The sequence below is a fragment of the Abramis brama genome (genome assembly GCF_963993115.1).
Source record: "Abramis brama genome assembly, chromosome: 12".
NCBI classification, from domain to species: Eukaryota; Metazoa; Chordata; class Actinopteri; order Cypriniformes; family Leuciscidae; genus Abramis; species Abramis brama.
Genome location: NC_139974.1, coordinates 5,304,113 through 5,327,657, shown reverse-complemented (window position 1 = coordinate 5,327,657; position 23,545 = coordinate 5,304,113). Strand labels below are relative to the sequence as shown.

Here is a 23,545-nt window from a genome sequence, read left to right as displayed (position 1 = left end):
CCCGACGAAGATGCTGAGGTAATTGTCAAAAACTTTCTGCAAACACAACTGAAACTTCCAGAAGTTAAGGTTAAGGCTATTCAATTTGATCGCATACATCGTCTAGGCGCAAAAAGATCAGCAGGGCAAAGACCGCGTCCCATAGTTGCTAAATTTGTGCTTTTTAAAGAAAAAGAAGATGTGAAGCGCTGCGGTAGACAGCTCCGGGGAACGGACTACAGTATGAATGATCAGTTCCCAAAAGAAATCCTGGAGCGTCGTAAGATCTTGTTCCCCATCAGGAGGAAATTCCTGGAAGAAGGAGCCCGCGCTGTCATCTCGGTGGACAAACTGTATGTAAATGGGCACCTACATCGAGACCAGAATACCACCCCCTGGCTCTACTGAAATCAGATATGTATTCTCTTTTCCATTTAGTTTACATGAGAGAGATAGGTTAATCTGACCCACTGGTTTTAATACACAAGATCTGCTAATTGATGGTGATATTTCTTTTCTATAACACTGCCAGTCTCTAGTCTATGCCAATAGCTAGGTTTGTTTGTTTTTCTTTTCTTTCTTTTCTTGTTTCTTTTTGTTGTTGTTGTTTTTTCTAATGGTTTCTGCATTTACTTTTTTTTTTTTGTTTCTCTATTTTCTTTTCTTGCACTATTTTTTCTTTATTTCTGCACACTATCCCCTGCTCTCACTCCCCAGGCGGTCATTTTATTTACACAGACAACATACACATAGAAACATACTGGTATCTGTATAAGATCCATATACACAGACATATTACATACATAGAATCACATAAATGTAAAGATACACACACACTTACACACACCATGTACTCATTCTCATACATACACACACATACACACACATTTGTAGATAGCATTCAACATACACCTCCACTATGAGCATGAACACATTTAGATTTATCACGTGGAATGTACACGGAGCCGGGACCAGAGAGAAGAGACTAAAAATTCACAATCGATTAAAAGATTTACATGCTGATATTGTGTTTTTACAGGAGATTCATATGTCAAATACGTCAGTTGATATCCTTTCTACAGTACAGTTTCTGCACATTTTTTCTTCCAGTTATAATTCTAAACAGAGAGGTGTTGCTATTTTGATTTACAGAAAGGTCAAATTCACAGTAATCAGCATAGTTACAGATCCTGAAGGGAGATTTATAATAGTTCATTTATCAGTTCAGAACATGAAACTGTGTTTAGCCAACTTATATGGCCCAAATGTTGATGACCCTTCCTTTTTTCATTCCTTCTTCACCTCACTGTCTGAGCATACAGACAATACATTGATTATTGGAGGGGACTTCAACATGGTAATGGACCCTACAGCTGACAGGCTTAGTAATGCAGATAACTATCGAAATTGGCAATCTGTTAATACTGTTAAACAATACATGGAGGACCTGGGACTATGTGACGTTTGGCGTTCTTACCACCCCAATCTTAAAGAATATACTTTTTTTTTCTTCAGTTCATCATTCGTACTGTAGATTAGATTACTTCCTAATTAGCAGCTCTTTAGTGAGTGAGTTATCTGATATTCAGATTCATCCCATCACCGTGAGTGATCACGCCCCAGTTTCATTCGACCTGAGGAATAAATCAATTACTCCACCTTCTAGGAACTGGAGACTCAATATGGCATTGCTTAAAGATCCTGATTTTATCAGCTATTTTAAAAGAGAATTGTCCAACTATTTAGAAAACAATGATACACCAGGAGTCTCAGCAGGTATCCTATGGGAAGCAGGGAAGGCAGTGATGCGAGGAAAAATAATTTCTTTTGCATCACATAAAAAAAAGAAGGAAAATGCAAATATGTCAGAATTAGAATTAAGAATTAAATCTCTAGAGGACATCTACAACACATCACCGGAAGAGCAGACACTTAAGCAAATAAGGAAAGCTAAACTTGAATTAAACGAAATAATCAATAAGAAAACACAGTTTATGGTACAACGATTACGCTTGGAGCAGTTTGAACATAGCAACAAATCTGGAACATTTTTAGCTAACCAATTAAAAATTAATAAAGAAAAATCAACAATTAATTCAGTTAAAGATTCAGTAGATAATATTACACACGAGTCCAATGCAATAAACGACACTTTTAGAAACTTCTATAGAAACTTCTATTCATCCCAACTAGATCCATCAGACAGCGACATCCAGAAATTCTTGAACAACATAAACCTTCCAAAATTAAATGAAGAACAAGTCATGGCCTTAGATTCTCCCCTTACAGTGGAAGAGCTACATGAAGCCCTTAAACATATGTCCCGCAATAAAGCTCCCGGACCAGATGGCTTCCCAATAGAATTTTATAATGAATTTTGGACAATACTGGCACCAACCTTTTTCAAAATGGTTACACAAATTAAAGAAGAAAACTATTTAACATCAACCATGAACTCTGCAAACATTATTGTACTGTTAAAACAGGCAAAGACCCCACATTACCATCTAGTTATCGCCCCATATCATTGATAAATGTTGATCTTAAAATAATCTGTAAAGCCTTAGCAGGAAGGTTAGAGAAAATAACTCCTCTTATAATTCACCCTGATCAAACGGGTTTTATAAAAGGCAGACATTCCACTACCAATATGCGTAGATTTATAAATTTAATAGATTATTCCAACATTAATAATTTAGAAACAATTATAGTATCTCTGGATGCGGAAAAAGCCTTTGACAGAGTTAACTGGAAATTTCTACTAGCTACTTTAAGTAAATTCGGCTTTGGACCAATCTTTATTAACTGGATTAAGATCTTATATAAATCCCCTAATGCAAGAGTTAGGACAAATGATCAAACCTCTCCTAGCTTCAATCTGCAGAGAGGCACTAGGCAGGGATGTCCTCTTTCCCCATCCCCATCAGGCAAAATCAGAATATTAAAGGTGTTTGGTCCTTAAAGAATGAACATAAGATAAGCCTTTATGCTGACGAAGTTTTATTATTCCTTCAGAACTCACGTACATCTTTTTCGGAAACAATCTCATTAATCAATAAGTTCTCATCTTTGTCTGACTACTCTATTAACTGGTCAAAGAGCACAGTCCTACCGATCAACTGTAGTATTCAAGGGCCATCCAGTATAGCATTACAGTCAGGTAATATTAGATATCTCGGTATAAACATCTCTTCCAGATTGTCAGATTTATTGAAGTTAAATCACACTCAACTACTGAAAACCATAGAAGACGATCTTGCTCGATGGACATCTTTACCCATCTCACTCATGGGTAGAGTTGCCTCCATAAAAATGATGATCTTGCCTAAAATCAATTACTTGTTCTCTATGATTCCTACGAAACCTCCCTATACGTGGTTTAGATTACTAGATACACACATACTGTATCCCAATTTCTTTGGAAGAATAAACCCTCTCGAATCAGCCTGAAAACTCTACAGAAAACTAAAGACAGGGGTGGACTAGACTTACCTAACTTCCATCATTACTTCTTAGCAAATAAGTTACAGTATATTTCTAAATGGCTTAAACCTAGTGTATTAGATGAAACATGGATGGATATAGAGCAAGCACTATGCGACAATCTGGAAATTTCTAACCTGCCGTTCTTTAGCTCAAATATTAAGTCCCATAAGTGCTTTAAGAGCATTAACATCAGCACTTGTTTGACAGCCTGGTGGGAATTTCTTAAAAAAACAGACTCTTCAATGATCCCATGTAGGCTCACCCCTATATGGAATAATCCTGATATCATACTAAACAAGAATATGATCAATTTTATCCAATGGAAAAACAAAGAAATTAAACACTTAGAGCATTTAATCCATAACAGTAACTTTTTACCTTTTCAAACACTTACCTCACAGTACGGGATAAGTAATAACAGATATCTAGAATATCAACAACTCAAATCAGTAATAAGTAAAAAATTCCTCCTTAAGCAAACAAATCTGGAACTCCCACTAAGTTTTTCAGAATTCAGGAGCCTTGGTACTCCAAAGCTGCTATCAAAAATATATAGATTCATTTCCAAAATAGAAGATACAATCTCCTTACCAATTGCAAAATGGGAATCAGATCTATCACTGAATTCTACCAATCAGTTCTGGTCGGAAATAATATTAAACAACTTTAATGTGACTGACAGTTTAAATCTACAACTTATACAATACAAAATCCTCCATAGAAATTATTACACAGGACAAAGGATGTTCAAGATGGGTTTTAATCAATCAAATATTTGCACGCAGTGCACAAGTAACACAGCAGACGATTACATGCATGCCTTGTGGCTCTGTACACCAGTCCAAAGATTCTGGACTAAGGTTTGTGAAGACTTATCAATATGGCTTAAGTGTAATATACCTATTTGCCCAAAACTATGTATATTAGGTGATCTAAATGATATTAATATGGAGATTGACAAAGCACACATGGTCCTCACCACACTATCTGTCGCAAAGAAAACTATCCTTTTGAATTGGAAAACTAAAAATCATCTTAGCATTAACCAGTATAGAAATCTCCTGTCGGACCATATCAGTCTGGAGTCTATGTTTGCCTTTAACAAACTTCAATTAGCTGACTTCAACTCTCTCTGGGCCCCGCTGATTAGTTATGTCACTTAACGGGAGGGAAGGGATATGTGTTCCACTCTACTGGAGGCTATGGGGGTATGCGGTATGATCAGCGCAAGCCCGTGACTAGTCTGTGCTCCTGCCCAGCAGTCTGTAGTTAGCACAAGCCTGTTACCAGTCTGTGGACCAGCCCAGTGGCCTGCAGTCAGCACAATCCGGTTACCAGTCTGTATCCTAGCTCAGCGGCAGTCAGCCTAATCTTATTTCCAGTCTGTGTCCCAGTCCAGCAGTCTGCAGTCAGCACAAGCCCGTTACCAGCCTGTGGACCAGCCCAGTGGCCTGCAGTCAGCACAAACCAGCTTTCAGTCTGTGTCCCAGATCAGCGGCCTGTAGTCAGCACAATCCCGTTACCAGTCTGTGTCCCAGCTCAGCGGCCTGCAGACAGCGCAAGCCTGTTACCAGTCTCTGGACCAGCCCAGTGGTCTGCAGTCAGCACAATCTCGTTACCAGTCTGTGTTCCAGCCCAGCAGTCTGCAACCAGCACAAGCCTGTTACCAGTCTGGGTCCCAGCCCAGTGGTCTGCAGTCAGCCTAATCTCGTCACCAGTCTGTGTTCCAGCCCAGCAGTCTGCAGTCAGCACAAGCCTGTTATCAGTCTCTGGACCAGCCCAGTGGTCTGCAGTCAGCACAATCTCGTTACCAGTCCGTGTCCCAGCCCAGCAGTCTGCAACCAGCACAAGCCCGTTACCAGTCTGGGTCCCAGCCCAGTGGTCTGCAGTCAGCCTAATCTCGTCACCAGTCTGTGTTCCAGCCCAGCAGTCTGCAGTCAGCACAAGCCTGTTATCAGTCTCTGGACCAGCCCAGTGGTCTGCAGTCAGCACAATCTCGTTACCAGTCCGTGTTCCAGCCCAGCAGTCTGCAACCAGCACAAGTCCGTTACCAGTCTGTGTCCCAGCCTAGTGGTCTGCAGTCAGCCTAATCTCGTCACCAGTCTGTGTTCCAGCCCAGCAGTCTGCAGTCAGCACAAGCCTGTTATCAGTCTCTGGACCAGCCCAGTGGTCTGCAGTCAGCATAAGTCCGTTACCAGTCTGATATCCCATATTAATGACCTGTAGTCAGCACAATCTTGTTACCAGTCTGTGGACCAGCCTAGTGGCCTGCAGTCAGCACAAGCCTGTTATTAGTTTCTGGACCAGCCCAGTGGTCTGCAGTCAGCACAATCTCGTTACCAGTCTGTGTCCCAGCCCAGCAGTCTGCAACCAGCACAAGCTCGTTACCAGTCTGTGTCCCAGCCCAGTGGTCTGCAGTCAGCCTAATCTCGTTACCAGTCTGTGTTCCAGCCCAGCAGTCTGCAACCAGCACAAGCTCGTTACCAGTCTGTGTCCCAGCCCAGTGGTCTGCAGTCAGCCTAATCTCGTTACCAGTCTGTGTTCCAGCCCAGCAGTCTGCAGTCAGCACAAGCCCGTTACCAGTCTGATGTCCCAGATCAATGGCCTGCAGTCAGCACAATCTTTTTACCAGTCTGTGGACCAGCCCAGTGGCCTGCAGTCAGCACAAGCCCGTTACCAGTCTGTGTTTCAGCACCGCAGTCTGTAGTCAGCACAAACCAGCTCTCAGTCTGTGTCCCAGATCAGCGGACTGCAGTCAGCACAATCCCGTTACCAGTCTGTGTCCCAGCCCCGCAGTCTGCAGTCAGCATAAACCAGCTCTCAGTCTGTGTTTCAGATCAGCGGCCTGCAGTCTGCACAAGCCCGTTACCAGTCTGTGTTCCAGCACCGCAGTCTGCAGTCAGCACAGGCCCGTTACCAGTCTGTGTTCCAGCACCGCAGTCTGCAGTCAGCACAAGCCCGTTACCAGTCTGTGTTCCAGCACCGCAGTCTGTAGTCAGCACAAGCCCGTTACCAGTCTGTGTTCCAGCACCGCAGTCTGTAGTCAGCACAAGCCTGTTACCAGTCTGTGTTCCAGCACCACAGTCTGTAGTCAGCACAAGCCTGTTACCAGTCTGTAGACCAGCCCAGTGGCCTGCAGTCAGCACAAACCAGCTCTCAGTCTGTGTCCCAGATCAGCGGCCTGCAGTCAGCGCAAACCAGTTCTCATTCTTTGTGCCAGATCAGCGGCCTGCAGTCAGTACAATCTCGTTACCAGTCTGTGTTCCAGTTCAGTGGCTTGCAGTCAGCCTAATCTCGTTACCAGTCTGTGTTCCAGCCCAGCAGTCTGCAGTCAGCACAAGCCCGTTACCAGTCTGTGGACCAGCCCAATGGTCTGCAGTCAGCACAAACCAGCTCTCAGTCTGTGTCCCAGCTCAGCGGCCTGCAGTCAGCTTAATCCCGTTACCAGTCTGTGTCCCAGCCCAGCAGTCTGCAGTCAGCACAAGCCCGTTACCAGTCTGTGTCTCAGCCCAGTAGTTTGCAGTAAGCACAAGCCCGTTACCAGTCTGTGGACTAGCCCAGCATTCTGCAGTTAGCACAGTCTCATTTCCAGCCTGTGTCCCGGCCCGTCAGTCTGTAGTCAGCACGAGCTCATTACCAGTTTGTGGACCAGATCATTGGCCCGTAGTCAGCACAATCCCGTTACCAGTCTGTGTCCCGGCCCAGCGGCCTGCAGTCAGCACAAGCTTGTTAGCAGTCTGTGGACCAGCCTAGCAGTCTGCAGTCAGCACAAGCCCGTTACCAGTCTGTGGACCAGCCCAGTGGCCTGCAGTCAGCACAATCCCGTTACCAGTCTGTGTCCCAGCTCAGCGGCAGTCAGCCTAATCTCATTACCAGTCTGTGTCCCAGTCCAGCAGTCTGCAGTCAGCACAAGCCCGTTACCAGCCTGTGGACCAGCCCAGTGGCCTGCAGTCAGCACAAACCAGCTCTCAGTCTGAGTCCCAGATCAGCGGCCTGCAGTCAGCACAATCCCGTTACCAATCTGTGTCCCAGCTCAGCGGCCTGCAGTCAGCACAAACCTGTAACCAGTCTCTGGACCAGCTCAGTGGCCTGCAGTCAGCACAATCTCGTTACCAGTCTGTGTCCCAGCCTAGCAGTCTGCAGTCAGCATAAGCCCGTTACCAGTCTCCGGACCAGCCCAGTGGTCTGCAGTCAGCACAATTTCGTTACCAGTCTGTGTCCCAGCCCAGCAGTCTGCAGTCAGCACAAGCCCGTTACCAGTCTCCGGACCAGCCCAGTGGTCTGCAGTCAGCACAATTTCGTTACCGGTCTGTGTCCCAGCCCAGCAGTCTGCAGTCAGCACAAGTCTGTTGCCAGTCTGTGGACTAGCTCAGCGGCCTGCAGTCAGCAAAACTCCGTTACCAGTCTGTGTCCCAGCCCCGCAGTCTGCAGTCAGCACAAGCCCGTTACCAGTCTGTAGACCAGCCCAGTGGCCTGCAGTCAGCACAAACCAGCTTTCAGTCTGTGTCCCAGATCAGCGGCCTGCAGTCAGCGCAAACCAATTCTCAGTCTGTGTTCCAGATCGGCGGCCTGCAGTCAGCCTAATCTCGTTACCAGTCTGTGTCCCAGCCCAGCAGTCTGCAGTCAGCACAGGCCCGTTGCCGGTCAGTGGACCAGCCCAGTGGCCTGCGGTCAGCGCGGGCCGGCTCTCGGTCTGTGTCCCGGATCAACGGCCTGCAGTCAGCATAGTCCTGTTGCCAGTCTGTGTCCCAGCTCAGCGGCCTGTGGTCAGCCTAGTCTCGTTGCCGGTCTGTGTTCCAGCCCAGTAGTCTGCGGTCAGCACAGGCCCGTTGCCAGTCTCTGGGCCGGCCCAGTGGTCTGCAGTCAGCACGGGCTGGCTCTTAGTCTGTGTCCCAGATCAGATCGGCCCGTCAGTCTGCAGTCAGCACAAGCCCGTTACCAGTCTGTGGACCAGATCAGTGGTCTGTAGCCAGTACAAGCCCGTTACCAGTCTGTGGACCAGCCCAGCAGTCTGCAGTCAGCACAATCCAGTTACCAGTCTGTGTTCCAGCTCAGCGGCCTGCAGTCAGCACAATTCCGTTACCAGTCTGTGGAAAATCTTACTAAATCTTACTAAAACATGGTGAAAGGTTATGGTAGGACAACAGTTAAATGCACTGATTATGATTTGAATGTAAAATAGTGTATGTACTTAAAAAATATATCACCTCTATATAAAATAAAAATAAAATAAAGTTGTCCTCCGAAGAGGGGGGGTGGAGGTGAAAAAAAAAAAAAAAAAAAATCTGGACCACAGCTCAGACACTACTTGACATATTCAGTGTTACTGTCACCGGTGAGTAACTCAAGTATTACAATCTGAGAACTGGATTAAAATCTAGATTCATTTTCTGATAAGTTTAGATGATGTGGAATAATCAGAGGTTTATTCTTCAAAACCTGCTGTTGTTTTTGTAAATTAAAAAAGCAGCAATGAGTGTAAGTTAAGAGAATAATGTGTAAAAAACGAAATATGTGTAAAGGAAATATTATCTATTGACAGAACTATAACACTGATGCTTCAGAGAGTAACTGTTCAGAACCACCCGTATTAATGTTGCGTGAATAAGTGTGAACGATATAAATAAAACATAAAACATATAGCCTAACATTAAATAAAACATTTGCAATGGGTTTGTAAAATGTTTTTTTTAATGCATGTTTGGCCTGAGTGTTTGTTGCATTTCCACGGTTTTGATCGGTAGGGGTCACCAGCCTGTGGCGTTTCGAACGATTCAAAACAGTTAATCATTTTGTGAAGCAATTGGTTCAATTTATTCAAAGATTTGAGTTTCTCCCATCACCAGTGACAATAAAACCATAAGGCAGGAAATGGCATTACAGATAAAAAAGCTGTAGACAATTATAAATGTCAAGGTTATTTTTTATAAAAACAATAATACAAACCTTTATCTGGTCAAACAAGTGAAAGTGACATGACGTGTAGCCAAGTACGGTATCCCATACTCTGAAAAAAAAAAAAAAAAAAAAAAAAAAGAAATATTTACAAAAGCCTCCGACCAGGACCATATATGTGACCCTGGACCACAAAACCAGTCACATGGGTCAATTTTCTTAAATTGAGATGTATACATCATCTGAAAGCTGAATAAATAAGCGTTCCATTGATGTATGGTTTGTTAGGATAGGGCAATATTTGGTTGAGATACAACTATTGTAAATCTGGAATCTGAGGATGCAAAAAAATCTAAATATTGAGAAAATCGCCTTTAAAGTTCTCCATTTATGTTCACGACTGTGCTGCATTCACTCACAAAAATAAGCGTTTTATATATTTGCGGCAGGAAATTTACTAAATCTCTTCATGGAACATGATCTTTACTTAATATCCTAATGATTTTGGGCATAAAAGAAAAATGGATAATTTTGACCCATACAATGTATTGTTGGCTATTGCTTCAAATATACCCGTGCGACTCGTGACTGGTTTTGTGATCCAGGGTCACATATGATGTTTCTGTTTGCATGCATTTACATTTTAAGAAAGAACGTGTGAATGACTGACTTGTAAGCGGCTCTTCGGCACAAAACCGATCCTTACGTATGCAGGTCAAATTTCAACACTAAAAACTATAGTGTTGTTCCAGGTACAGCAGGTAAACCACTTTAATGCTGCAGCCAATTAAGTGCAAAATGAGTTACAAACGTACCTGATCTGTTCTGTTCTATGCACTTTAATGGTTCCCAACTCTGGTCCTGTTTGATCCCTGCAGCAAATTTGGCGTTGGGAAACACTGATTTAATCGTATCCACTTTGAGCTATCTATCAGTCTAAGGGTGCTTTCACACTTGGTTCGATTGCCTGTTCCGAACCCGAGTTCGATTGCTCCCCCCTCCCCCTGCCTCCGATGGACTGTGTTCACATTATATTATTTGTATCCGAACCGCAGTACGCTTGCGTCATCAAGCTGCAGCTGGCGCGTACTCGTGTTGCTTGGTAACCACTATGAAAAGGCGTCAAAATGGATAGAATTGCTCGTTTCACATTTGTTCTTCTTTTTTTGAACCTTTGGTTTTGTTTTCAAAGAAAAGATACAGAAACACACTTGCTTCTGTCTGCCGCAAAGGTATTAAAACAGTTCCAAAGACAGCGGGATGTCTGCCCGCCTGCCGAAGACAATTTTTGTGGAGGCAAGCAGAAATCATCTCTCTGCTTGCAGTACGTCAATCCCACTTTTCGTCAAGGTAATAGACCCTTTTACAGTTGTTAAAACGCAGGCACGCACCACATTATGTCATCAATAGCGGTTCACTTCCGCGATTTGGTACGATTGCGTTCATATCAGCAGCGAACCGTACCCGAGTTCATATGAACCGTACCCCAGACCACCTTTTTAAGCGGACTCGAGTACGGTTCGCGGGTGCGCACCCGAGTTCGGAAAACAGCGTTCACATCATCCAAACGAACCGAACTCTGACGTCATTCGAACCCGGGTGCGCACCAAAAGTGCTAGTGTGAAAGCGCCCTAAAGCTATCTGTCTACTTTGAGACTTCAGTGTTTTTGCTCTAATTCATCTTTTGATACTCATATGAGTTGAGTTGTATAAAGAGTTACATAAATTACTATATCCTTCTTTACACTGAATAATACATGTGATTCACTCGGACTGATAAATAATAGTATGGATGAATGGTGTTTAAATTGCCCCTATTATGCTATTTTAAAGGTTCCTGATTTAGGTTTAGAGGTGTCCTCCTACGATAGGTTTACAGGCATCAAAGGTAAAAAAAAAAAAAATAAAAAATAAATGCATCAAAGGTTTAATTTTCTCATAATATAGATTGCACATCACCTCATTTCTCAAAGAGTCTGAAACCGGTTCATTCGAAGATTCGGTCTCTCTAAACCCCTCCTTTCTGAGCTACTCTGCTCTGATTGGTCAGATGGCCCAGTCTGTTGTGATTGGTCGACCGCAGTGCGTATAGTGCGTCAGAAACATTAGCATATCTGAATCTCCACTCCGGATCTTCCTCAGCACTTGATTCACAGTGATGCGAACAGTAACGATGGCGTTGGTTTTTCCGTATAATTTCCAGCACGAGTCTCATTCTTTTGAAGTGCAGAAAGTGGATTCACAGCACAGAAAACAGCGTCTTCTCAACATGTGGACAACATGAACCAAACTCTTCCAGTCTCAGCTACAACTGCAGTGTTTGAGGGTCAAAGTAGATGTTGTTCACCGTCAGCCAATGAAGATCATAGACTGGCATTATGCAAATGTGTGACATTGTTACATAGGTAACAGGAAGTGAGACTGGAATTACTAACGACTCAATTCAGCAGTTCAGAATCGATTCTTTCTTTAGGAGACAATAAGTCCATTTATCTGCACTTTGATCTTTAAAACTTTGCAGATATTTTACATTCACAAACAGCTCTATTATTACACGCTACATGAAAGATAATATCCCAAAAAAGCATATAGGGTCACTTTAACATGCACCATTCATCTTTTCTGAGGAAAATTCATAGGTCAAATGAATCACCAATGCTGTATATTTAAGATTAGGGAGGTTAATGAATTATTGTTGATTGATTAATTGCTGCTGAAAATTTCAATGAATAAGCTAACCCAGATTATGCTATAATTTGCGTCATTGCCTGTACCGTACCAAACGCCCTGTATCCGTTACTGTTGCATATATGGATGTGTGTTTTGAGGTATTTACGTTAATGATTTGAATGAAAATCGATTATTAATATTCCGGAGAATTTTTTACAGTATTTAAGTAGCAAAAACGTAACTTTTATTTAATCTTTACACACATATTACATGTACAATAGCTTCAGGTCTTCAGAAACACTGAACTTTTACATTTTTAGTATAAAATATATTGAAAGCGTTCATTTCATTTGCATTCAGAAGACCTCACTGTTAAATGTTAAAGTGTCACGTCTTTTATATTGTCATACATGTTGTACTGTCTGTTTAGTGTTTATTTTTCATCCTTGTTTTGAACTATTTCCTTTGTTCTCCATGAAGCTGCAACTTGTTTGCAAATGTACAAATATTTTTAATACCAATAAACCATAAATCTGAAACTTCTCCTTTGTCAGTGTGTTTTTACAGGCGAGGTTTGCTTTACTTGAGGAAACAGTATAAAATAAGTTGTTCAATAAATTAATTAAATTACAGTAATACACTGCTTTTCTAAAACTAAACAAAAGTGAAATATTTTATTTTGAAATTGCCACAGTTTAAGTTGCAGCCAAAAGTAATACTTATAAACATAAACTCGGATCACATTTTCATCAAAATTGGATACTGGAATTAAAAAAAATTACACCAAATTCAAGAAGTAATAGAAATAGATACATAAAATACATGAAATAGGAAGGTTCCATATAATGAAGGTCAAATGGAGAATTTGTGTACTTAAACTTTACAGAAAGCTTTAATGGTGTAATGGAGGCTTAATTACTTTAATGGTGCAACCAAATCCAGTAATGAACACTTCACCTCTGGTCCCACAGGATCCCGTTGCACATCTGTGTCATGTGGATGAAGGTAGATGAACCCAAAAGCAGACTGAATGCTCACACACAGTTTATTGTAGACAAAACAGAGAAAACAAAACCCACGAGGGGGCAAAACAAGACGAGAGGCAATTAGCCTTGACTTGACCTTGACGATGACTAGACAGTAACTAACAGCAAAACAATTCTCACTATACGTTAAACAGGATTCCAGACAAAGTACTCACAGAGGTATATCATAAAGATAGACAAGCAACGATAGACAGTTTTTGACAATGAACCAACAAAGGACAGAGAAACACAAGGGGGTTATAAGGGGAGGCTAAAAATGAACAGCAGGTGAGACTAATATGATAATAATTATAGGCCTAACCCTAACCTAATGGCCCAAACAAATGGCCATGTGCTGCACACAAAAACATAGGTCTGTCATGATTCTGCCTCAAGACGAGAGAAAATCAAGAACAAGATGGCAGAATCATGACAATCTGCATTTCTGGATACTTCAGGAACAGGGTTTGGGAAACACTGATTTAATCAGTCTAAACTTTAAGCTCTCTCTACACTGTAAAAAGTGATTCTGAGTTTTAGTCAGGTGGACAAGTAAAATCATGTCCTGTCAACTTGCAGTGTCTCACTACACAATAGGATGAGTTATAACATTCTCAACTTGAAGGGAAATGGAAAACTTAAAATAACGTGTTCATATAACAAAACATAGGTTCTTTCAATTTTCTGCCTCATGCGCATGTGCCAGAAACTCTACGTCATGATGACGTACTATTTTAACGAATTTGAGGCAGACGCGCCATCGCCATTTTCTGCACGAGAAGACAAGATCACGACACGAGTTGCTGATGAGAGAAAAAAGACGAAGGAGCTCTTATTTGAACGACTACAGATGGATTTTTATAGTAAGTATAACGTTACCCTGATTTGTTCTGTCTTTCATGTAAAAATTAGGCTTGTTTCGTTTGCGCTCACCGACCGCGTATTGATTTCAGGCTATCACATCTGACAAACTAAGACAACTTGATTAGTAATCAGGAGCCGCATGCACATTTTTGCTAGCTATACAGTGTGTTAGACGACACCGAGCTGCTGTCGAGACGTGAGCAGAAAGAGAAGTCGTCTTTGATTAGTATAGTTCATGTTGGTAAATAGATAAAAAAGTGTACATACAAGCACTAGTTCCTCATCTTTCCCAGGGGACGGGACCCACTCACGCTACAGACCTATTACAGATCAGTGGGTGGGACTTTACTCTCTGAAACTGAAAGCAATATCCTCCATCTTGTTTGAAGCTAAGCTAACAGGCGCTGTGGAGACAGATGTAAAGTTATGACAATAGCGGAGGAGAGTGCTCAATATGATATAGAGGAAGAGGATTTCGGAAGTCTGATGCTTGAATCAGGTGTTTGTGGCTACCTTTACAAGCCGCATTATAGCGAAGAGCAGCCGAGGCAGAAGACCTGCCTGCCGCGGACGAGGAGCCCGGACTGGCTCGAGTTACGGCGGACTGGTGGCGCCGGTGATCTCACTATGCAACTCATAGACTGTAAGATGCAACTACGAACACAGAGATAGAGTCCGTCTGTGGCAAAGAATTTCAACGATGACAATTTCTCCTGGACGAAATCTCTGAATCAGACGAGGACACGGACGTTTGTGTTGTGAACTATCCTAGTTTCGCACCGCATATGTTCTGACTGAACATCCAGGTACCATGCAATAATTCACCTTTTCGAAAGAAATACAAACGAGGAGTAATGCACTAATGAGTTCGCCAACTAACTAGACATTCTGTGTGAATGTGAAATTAATTTCAAGCTCTGGTGGTAGCTAGCCTTGTAGACGTAAGAGTTATTTCTCTTATAGGCAGATATGCGCTTTCTGGATTAGTGGGAGTGGCTTGCGGAGCTGTGCAATGTGGTGCATTGTGGGAGATGTTGTCTTTCATACAAATGCGTCCTGAAGTTATTTTTTGTCTTTCCTCGGTCACAAAGGCACCAAATTCAAAATTTATTTTACATTTCGACTACATATATGACCCGGTATGAAAAGGTATGAATACTCCACGCGCGCGTGCACATAAAAGAGTGACGTCGACACTGAACAACCAATCGCGGGTAGAGCGAGAGCGATAGCCTATATTTTTCCAGGGGAGGAGCAAGAGATAATCATTCATAATTACGATTAATTTAAATGTGTATGTCAAGCTCGAAACAATACGGTCTCTGCTGCCAAAGCAAGAGAAGACTGTTGGAGAAAGATTGCTGATTGTTAAAGGTGCTGTATGTAGTTTTTAGCGGCCTCTAGCGGTGATGTTTCAGATTGCAACCAATAAGTTTACAAGCGCGTGCTCTTCGCGTGCTCGAATTTATGAGCGAGCACTGTGGGTACCGGCCAGACTGAGACACGTCACGCAACACACGGGAGAAAGCATCCCACAACATGCTGGAAACTCAGGTAAACTCCCACTGCAACGTTACAATAATAGGCTACTTTTATCAGCTTGACGTTGAACTAATGCTCCATGCTCGTACTATGATAAGTAGGCTATGGAACCCTATCAACCGTGCCGAATTTTGCCACTGCAAACATTTCACATTTTCTTCAGGAAATGTACATTCTAGGTTTGTAGATAAGGTTTCTCCATGATTCAAATGCCCTGCCGATTCTGATCCGTGTTTTTTACCCGAAGTTCATCCGATTCACGTCTGGCCTTACGAGCTTCAGCAGAAAATACTTTTTTTTTTTTTATCAATATGTGGAGTTTGTGTTGGAGTCTGTGTTTTGCTGGGCGCAGGTCGTTTCTTAGTGTTATCAGACATGTCATAAGTTGCATAAGTCATAAGTCCATGTCATAAGTTGCAGTGTCGTCGCTGTTGAGTGCAAAGTCAGTAGGCTAGACGAGGCAAGAGGCTCGGGAGCGCGCATGCAGGTGACGTCACTGGCGGTAAATCCGACCCGGGACCTTCACATTAAAATAAGAATACTTGCTTTCAGAGTTAATAGCAAAACCCGCAAAGTGAATAATTTTAATGTGAGATTACAACCCTTTCACACACAGGCAATAAAAAAAGGATTCGTTTTGGTAGAAAAGCTACATACAGCACCTTTAATGTGTAAGTTAAACAAATACGTTCTATATTTATGTAAAATTATGTATGTATATATTAGCCTGGTTAAAACCAGACCCTTCTCAGTTGAAACTGAGTGTAGGGTCTGGGGAAGCTATGTAGACAAATCATTTCCAAAGGGGCGTCACCAAACGACGTAGCTCAAATTCCTCTGGGCGCAATTGGATAGTCTTAAAACCAATCAGATCGATGAATGAGATGACGTATGCAGAGCGACGGAGAAACATCTGTTGTTCTTTGCTCCGGTTTTAACGAAAACGGTAAGTTTAAATCACTCAAAACAGACGCGATAATAGATTCGAACAAGAGATGTTCCACGGCGGTATCCATCTTTGTAATGAAATCTCCTTCAGAGTCGCTGCGCTGTCGTTATCATGTAAATCCCTCCCCCAACGTTTCTGATTGGTGCCGCTATTTCAGCGGCACAGTAATGAGTTTGAATGGGCTCTTCTCCAGACTATCCTGGAGAGAGAATTAAAATTCGCCGGAAGTAGTCTGGGTTTTCCCAGGCTATGTATATATGTATGTGTAGCCTATATGTGTAATATAGCCAATAGCCTATTTTTATAATATATAAAAAAATGTGCATTTATGTACTAAGAAAGATTAATATTCATTGATTTTTTTTATTTTTAGATGCAACCCCAACTCCAAATGTTCTTGGCAGCAGACAAAATATAAAAATATAATTCAAAGTGGTTATTTCAAGGAGTTAATTCAAAGAGTATTTACCACAACCTTTTATTACTTTTGTGAACATTTTATCACACTTGTTTGCAGCAAACAGAAATAAAGAATTAAATTCAGAAAACCAGAATACACTGGCGGAGGAGTTGGCTCTGAGTAGGCAATAAGGGACGGCCGATTATGGATGGGATTACAGGTGCTGTACAATCTGACCCTGGTGCTGGCTCCTCTAAGCAAGTAACACTGGGTACTGGCAATGACGCACTGGGTAAAAGCTCTCTATCCCATTCTAAAGGAAAACCGAAGAAACAACATACGTGCAGTACTAGCAGTTGATAAACTGTATATAAATGGACAATTATTCCGAAGCCAAGAAAAAACACCATGGCTTTTCTGAATAAATATACAAATATGCTATAGGCTATGTATAATTATTATTAGTATTAATTATTAGTTTTTTTTTTTTTTTTTTTTTTTTTCATTTTATTATTTTTTTTTCTCTATTTTTTTTTTCTATATATATATAATTTTTTTTCTCCCACACCTCTGTAAACCTACAAAATCTGTTAGCCCAGCGTCTAAGTTCTGTGCTCACACTCGCTTTTCTTATTTGCATATCTGCCCTTTCTACATTTTTTTCTCTTATTTTTGTTCAGTAGTAGTAGTCTCTCTCTCTCTCTGTCTCTCTCTCTCTCTCTTTCTTTTGTTTTTTTTTTCTTTCCCTTTTTTTTTTTTAGCAATCTCTCTCTCTCTCTCTATCTCTTTCTCTCGCTCTCTCTCTCTCACTGTCTCTCCCTCCCTTTCAATTTCTAATAAGGCATACATGTGCCTTTCCTTGTATATTGAGTATTTATGTCTTGACTTTCTGTTTGTCTTTGTCTATATGTGTAAAGTTCTCTGGTCCAGTATCTGTTTGTTAGTTTTGTATTCATGTTCAACACCACTACTCCCTCTCAGCTCAATCATAAACAAAAATGTTGGAAAACATGTTATGCGAGATATGACACACATTCACCTAATACTGAGGATAAAAAACACTCACGCCATATTACATCAACTGAACCTCTCTATCCCTCTCTCCCGCTCAACACTCTTTCTTTCTCTTTATCACTTCATATGTCTCTTCTTAACCCATATATACGTGCTAGCCCACAACTCTGATATACCTGACATACACACATGCAACCACTTAAATTGATAACATGGAATGTGCGCGGCTTCCGTAACCAAACGAAAAGACTCAAAGTAATTAATCATCTAATAAAATTGGGGGCTGATGTTTGCTTCCTTCAAGAAACACACTTAACAGACACAGAATTGCAACATCTTAACTTTAAACAATTTGACAAAATTTATTCTTCAACATATAACAGCAAACAAAGAGGTGTCTCTATTTTAATAAATAAAGACATTCATTTCTCACTAAATCAATCTATCATGGACCCAGACGGTAGATTCATCATCATTAATGCAACTCTAAATCATACAACATTTACATTGGCAAACATTTATGGCCCTAACAATGATGACCCATCTTTCTTCCACAATCTCTTCTCCATACTATCAAATTCAAACAATCTCATCATAGCAGGAGATTTCAATACAGTCATCAATCCTACAATTGACCGCTCGAGCACCTCTGGCAACTTAAGAAACTGGCACTCCACTGACATAATAAAGCAATATATGGAGGACTATGGCCTTAGCGACAGTTGGAGAATGAGGAACCCTTTTTTAAGAGAATATTCATATTTTTCCACCGTCCACCAATGTTCATCTAGAATTGACTTATTTATCATCAGCAACTCACTAATAACCAAGATATCAGATAACACAATTCACCCAATTGTAATCAGTGATCATGCCCCTATCTCTCTGTCTATAAATACTCAAACATATGCTAAAACTTCAACTATATGGCGCTTCAATACCTCACTATTAGAAGACTCCAACTTTACAACCCTTATAAGGCAAGAGTGGGCATTCTTTTTGGAAATGAACGACTCTCCAGACACCTCACCTTCACTGCTATGGGAAACTGGGAAGGCCGTAATCAGAGGAAAAATTATATCATACTCTTCATATAGGAAAAAACAGCAACAAGAATTGGAAAATAGATTAGAACAAAAAATCAAATTCCTCACAAATGAAATATCTCACCACCCCAGTGAACCAAATCAGAAAGAATTAAAGGAACTTAAAACTCAAATTGATGACATCATACAAAAAAAAACACAATTTCAAATTCAGCAACTGAAACTTAATGGTCTTCAATATAGTAATAAAGCAAACAGTAAATATTTAGCAAATCTACTCCAATGCAAAAAAGAGAAATCAATCATCCCAGCTATCCTAGACGCTGCAGGAAATATTAATCAAAACCCACAGGATATAAATAACATATTTCGGAATTTCTACAGCAACCTCTATTCCCCCACTCACCAACCTACTCAATCAGAAATCGACACCTTCTTGAACAGTCTGACATTGCCAAAATTAACTGCAGAACAAACCAACATCTTAGACACACCCCTTAGCCTTAATGAACTTACTAAAGCACTCAATAACATTCCTAGCAATAAATCTCCCGGGCCAGATGGATTACCAGCTGAATTTTACAGACACTTCTGGGACATATTATCACCACTATTTAACAGAGTAATTATAGAAATTAAAACGTCATCTACCATACCCACACACATGAATACAGCAGTCATGACATTACTGCTAAAACCCAACAAAGATCCATCTCACCCTTCTAGTTACCGACCTCTCTCACTATTGAATACTGACTTGAAAATTATTACCAAAGCACTAGCAACCAGAATAGAAACAGTCACCCCCACACTCATTCATCCAGATCAGACAGGCTTCATAAAAAATAGACACGCCACAGACAATGTCCGCAGACTTTTCAATCTATTTAATATATCACAAGAAAGACAACAGAAAACCATTATCATTTCACTTGATGCAGAAAAAGCTTTTGATAAGGTAAACTGGTCTTTTTTATTCAACACACTTCATAAGTTCGGTTTTGGAGAGTCGTTCATCCACTGGATTAAAATACTGTACACATCACCACTAACGGAATCACTTCACAGAGTTTCACACTGCATCAGGGCACCAGACAGGGATGCCCACTCTCGCCTTCCCTCTTCGCAATTTTCATTGAACCACTCGCAGCAGCAATAAGACAAAACACCATAATCAAAGGAATTCAGGTAGACAACGCCCAACACAAAATCAGTTTATATGCAGATGATCTTCTACTTTATGTACAGAACCCACGAGTATCACTTCAAGAAACGTTCAACATTATCAGCAGATTCTCCCTTGTCTCACATTACACTATCAACTGGAACAAGTCAATTTTACTACCACTTTCAGATGATGCATGGGATTCTGGAGCTCAGGACACATCCCTCCACCTTCACACAGGCAACATCAAGTACCTAGGGATTCAGATTTCCCCCAGGCTGTCAGAGCTTTTCACCCTCAACTATACTCCACTCCTAAAGAAAATTGAAGATGAATATAAACGCTGGTCTAAACACCCACTCACACTCATCGGAAGAATAGCTGCTGTCAAAATGAAAACCCTACCCCAAATAAATTACCTTTTTTCTATGATCCCTATCACTCCTACAGATAAATGGTTCAAAACTCTTAATTCATTAACAACACAATTTTATTGGAAAAACAAAAAACCCAGGATATCACTCTCAACACTACAAAATAAAAAATCACATGGGGGGCTTGAGGCACCAAACTTTCATCACTACTTCCTGGCTAATCAATTACAGTACCTAGCTAAATGGATCAATATACACAAGCATAATTATCCTTGGCTAGAACTGGAACAAAACAAATGCACAAATATCTCAGTTGCAGATCTCCCCTTCCTTTCACAATCAATCAAAAAATCCAAACTCTGCCAACACATTACCATCCATTCAACTCTGACAGCCTGGTGGAAAACGAACCAAATCACAAAATCATCACTAGAATTAAACAGGTACACCCCACTCTGGCACAACCCAGAATTCATGATACAGAACAAACCTCTTTATTTCCCCACATGGGCACAAAAAGGAATCACACATCTTCACCACTTATTTGAGAACCAACATTTCATGTCATTTAACACACTCACACAGAAATATGGGGTTGGGAGAGAACAATTCCTTCAATATCAACAACTTAGACTTCAAATTAAAGATAAAACCACACTTACCAACAATACATTACAACCTTCCCAGCTTATAGAAGAAATTTTGAAAATTAATAACTTCAAAAAATTAACCTCCCAACTATATACATTAATCTCCAACCAAAACACAACAATAACACTCCCAACAGCCAAGTGGGAAACCGACCTTGCCGTCTCTTCCAACCCTGAGTACTGGGAACAAATCTGTAGGAATACATTTTCCATGACCGATAACACAAACCTGCAGCTTATACAATATAAAGTCATTCATAGAACTCACATCACCCAAAGTAAAATGTTCAAAATGGGCCTACACAACACCGAAATCTGTTCACAATGCACTTTGGGTAGCACAGACGACTATTTGCACGCCATGTGGCACTGCCAACCAGTTCACTCTTTTTGGATTACAGTCACTGAGACACTGTCCACTATCCTGAGCCACAGAATCCCATCATCACCAACACTTTGTCTCATAGGCGACTCTTCCGAAATCCATATCCCGCAAAAATACAGGAATCCGTTGCTCATCTCTCTAGCTGTCGCTAGGAAAGTAGTTCTCCAAAACTGGAAATCAAAAAAATCTTGCCACATCAAACACTGGACAAATTTAATCTCAGAATACATTTCAATGGAAAAACACAATGCATACAGAAGGAAGCAAACATCAGCCTTTGAAGACACCTGGTCACCATTTTTGACATTTCTTAATACCACACAAACATAACTACAAGCCGTGTACATTACCAACTTTTGTTTTTGCAGCCATCACTTCATACATACACATAGGCATACACTTATGCATAACATGTTTCCAAACCCTTTTCCCCCTCAAACACCCTAGCCATGACCAACTAATATAAATCTTAGATTAACAAATAAAATTTGCTTAAGATCATTCTACTTAATCAATAATAATAGGTTTTTGTGTTTGTCAACTGTCTTGTCCCTCTGTTGTCTGTCTATCACCTTGTCATGTCTTATATGTTATGTGTTACACTCTGTTCGTGGTGTTATAATCCCCCCCCCCCCCTCATGTACCCAGGGTCTTACTAAATTGGTTGAATGGTCACGCACTGTATATAAATCTGTCGTCAGTATTTTAATATATTGTGTATATAATTTGCTTTATTAAACAATAAAGTTGTCCTCCGAAGAGGTGGCGGGCCAAAAAAAAAAAAAAAAAAAAAAATCATTTGGGAATTACTTGTCTTTCGAATATCTGGGTATTGTGTTAAAAGGTGCTCGACGCATTTTACTTTTCATTATTTACAGGCCTCCAAAATACTCTCCAGCCTTTGCTGAGGACTTTACAGAACTGTTATCAACAATTACCTCAGAGTTTGACTGTTTTGCCATTGCTGGAGATTTTAACATCCACATAGATAGTGCAGAGAACAATATGGCAGAAGAAATCAAAACTGTTTTAAAAACTTTTGATCTGACTCAGCATGTACATGGACCCACACACAATTGTGGACACACTCTAGATTTACTTATCAGTAAGGGTCTAAACATTTAATCGATTGTTATTAAGGATGTAGCGCTGTCAGATCATTTCTGTATTTTCTTTGATATATTGATCTCTCCTGCCACTGAAGCTAGATCTGTGTCTGTCAAGAAGAGATGCTTAAATGAGAACAATAGTGTACTATTTATGAAGGCTATATCCTTAACACCAAGCATATCTGCAGACTCTGTTGATTTTCTCCTTGATTCTTTTAACTCAAAAGTTAAAAGTGTAATTGATGATATTGCTCCTGTTAAAGTCAGGAAGAAGAGTGGCAGACAAAAAGCACCTTGGAGAAACTCAACAGCAGTGCAAAATATGAAAAGATAATGCAGAAAAGCAGAGCGCATGTGGCGGAAGACAAAACTTGTAGTCCATTATAACATCTACAAAGACAGCCTTCATGCTTTCAATATGGAACTAGGCAAAGCTAGACAGACTTTCTTCTCAAATATTATAAACAGTAATTTAAACAACACACGCACTCTTTTTGCTACTGTAGAGAGACTGACAAACCCCCCAAGCCAGATTCCCAGTGAAATGCTCTCAGACAACAAGTGCAGTGAGTTTGCTTCCTTCTTCTCTGAGAAAATCAATAATATCAGAAAGGTGATCAGCACATCCTTGGGTTGCACTGAGGTCAGACAGATCAGACCACCTGAGAAAGTAGTTACTATGTCTGATTTCAACGAAATTGATGGTAAAATTTTGGAAGAAACCGTACAGCACCTTAAAACATGAACCTGCGCTCTTGACACACTTCCCACATCATTTTTCAAAAGTGTGTTAAACAGTTTAGAAGCAGATCTTCTAGAAGTGGTAAATGCCTCACTTCTCTCTGGGAGTTTTCCAAACTCCCTGAAAACTGCAGTTGTCAAGCCCCTCCTGAAAAAGAACAATCTGGATAAGACCATATTAAGCAACTATAGCCAGATCTCAAATCTTCCTTTCATAGGCAAGATCATTGAAAAAGTTGTCTTCAATCAGC

The 23,545-nt window shown here is 40.9% G+C and overlaps 1 protein-coding gene across 1 annotated transcript in view; it reads right to left on the bottom strand.

The window, feature by feature from the left end:
• The window catches only part of LOC311093806 (zinc-alpha-2-glycoprotein-like), a gene marked incomplete at its 5' end in the record, with an annotated part of 221,495 nt that overhangs the window by 92,964 nt on the left and 104,986 nt on the right, over positions 1-23,545 (bottom strand). The gene's annotated exons all lie outside the window — the stretch shown is intronic.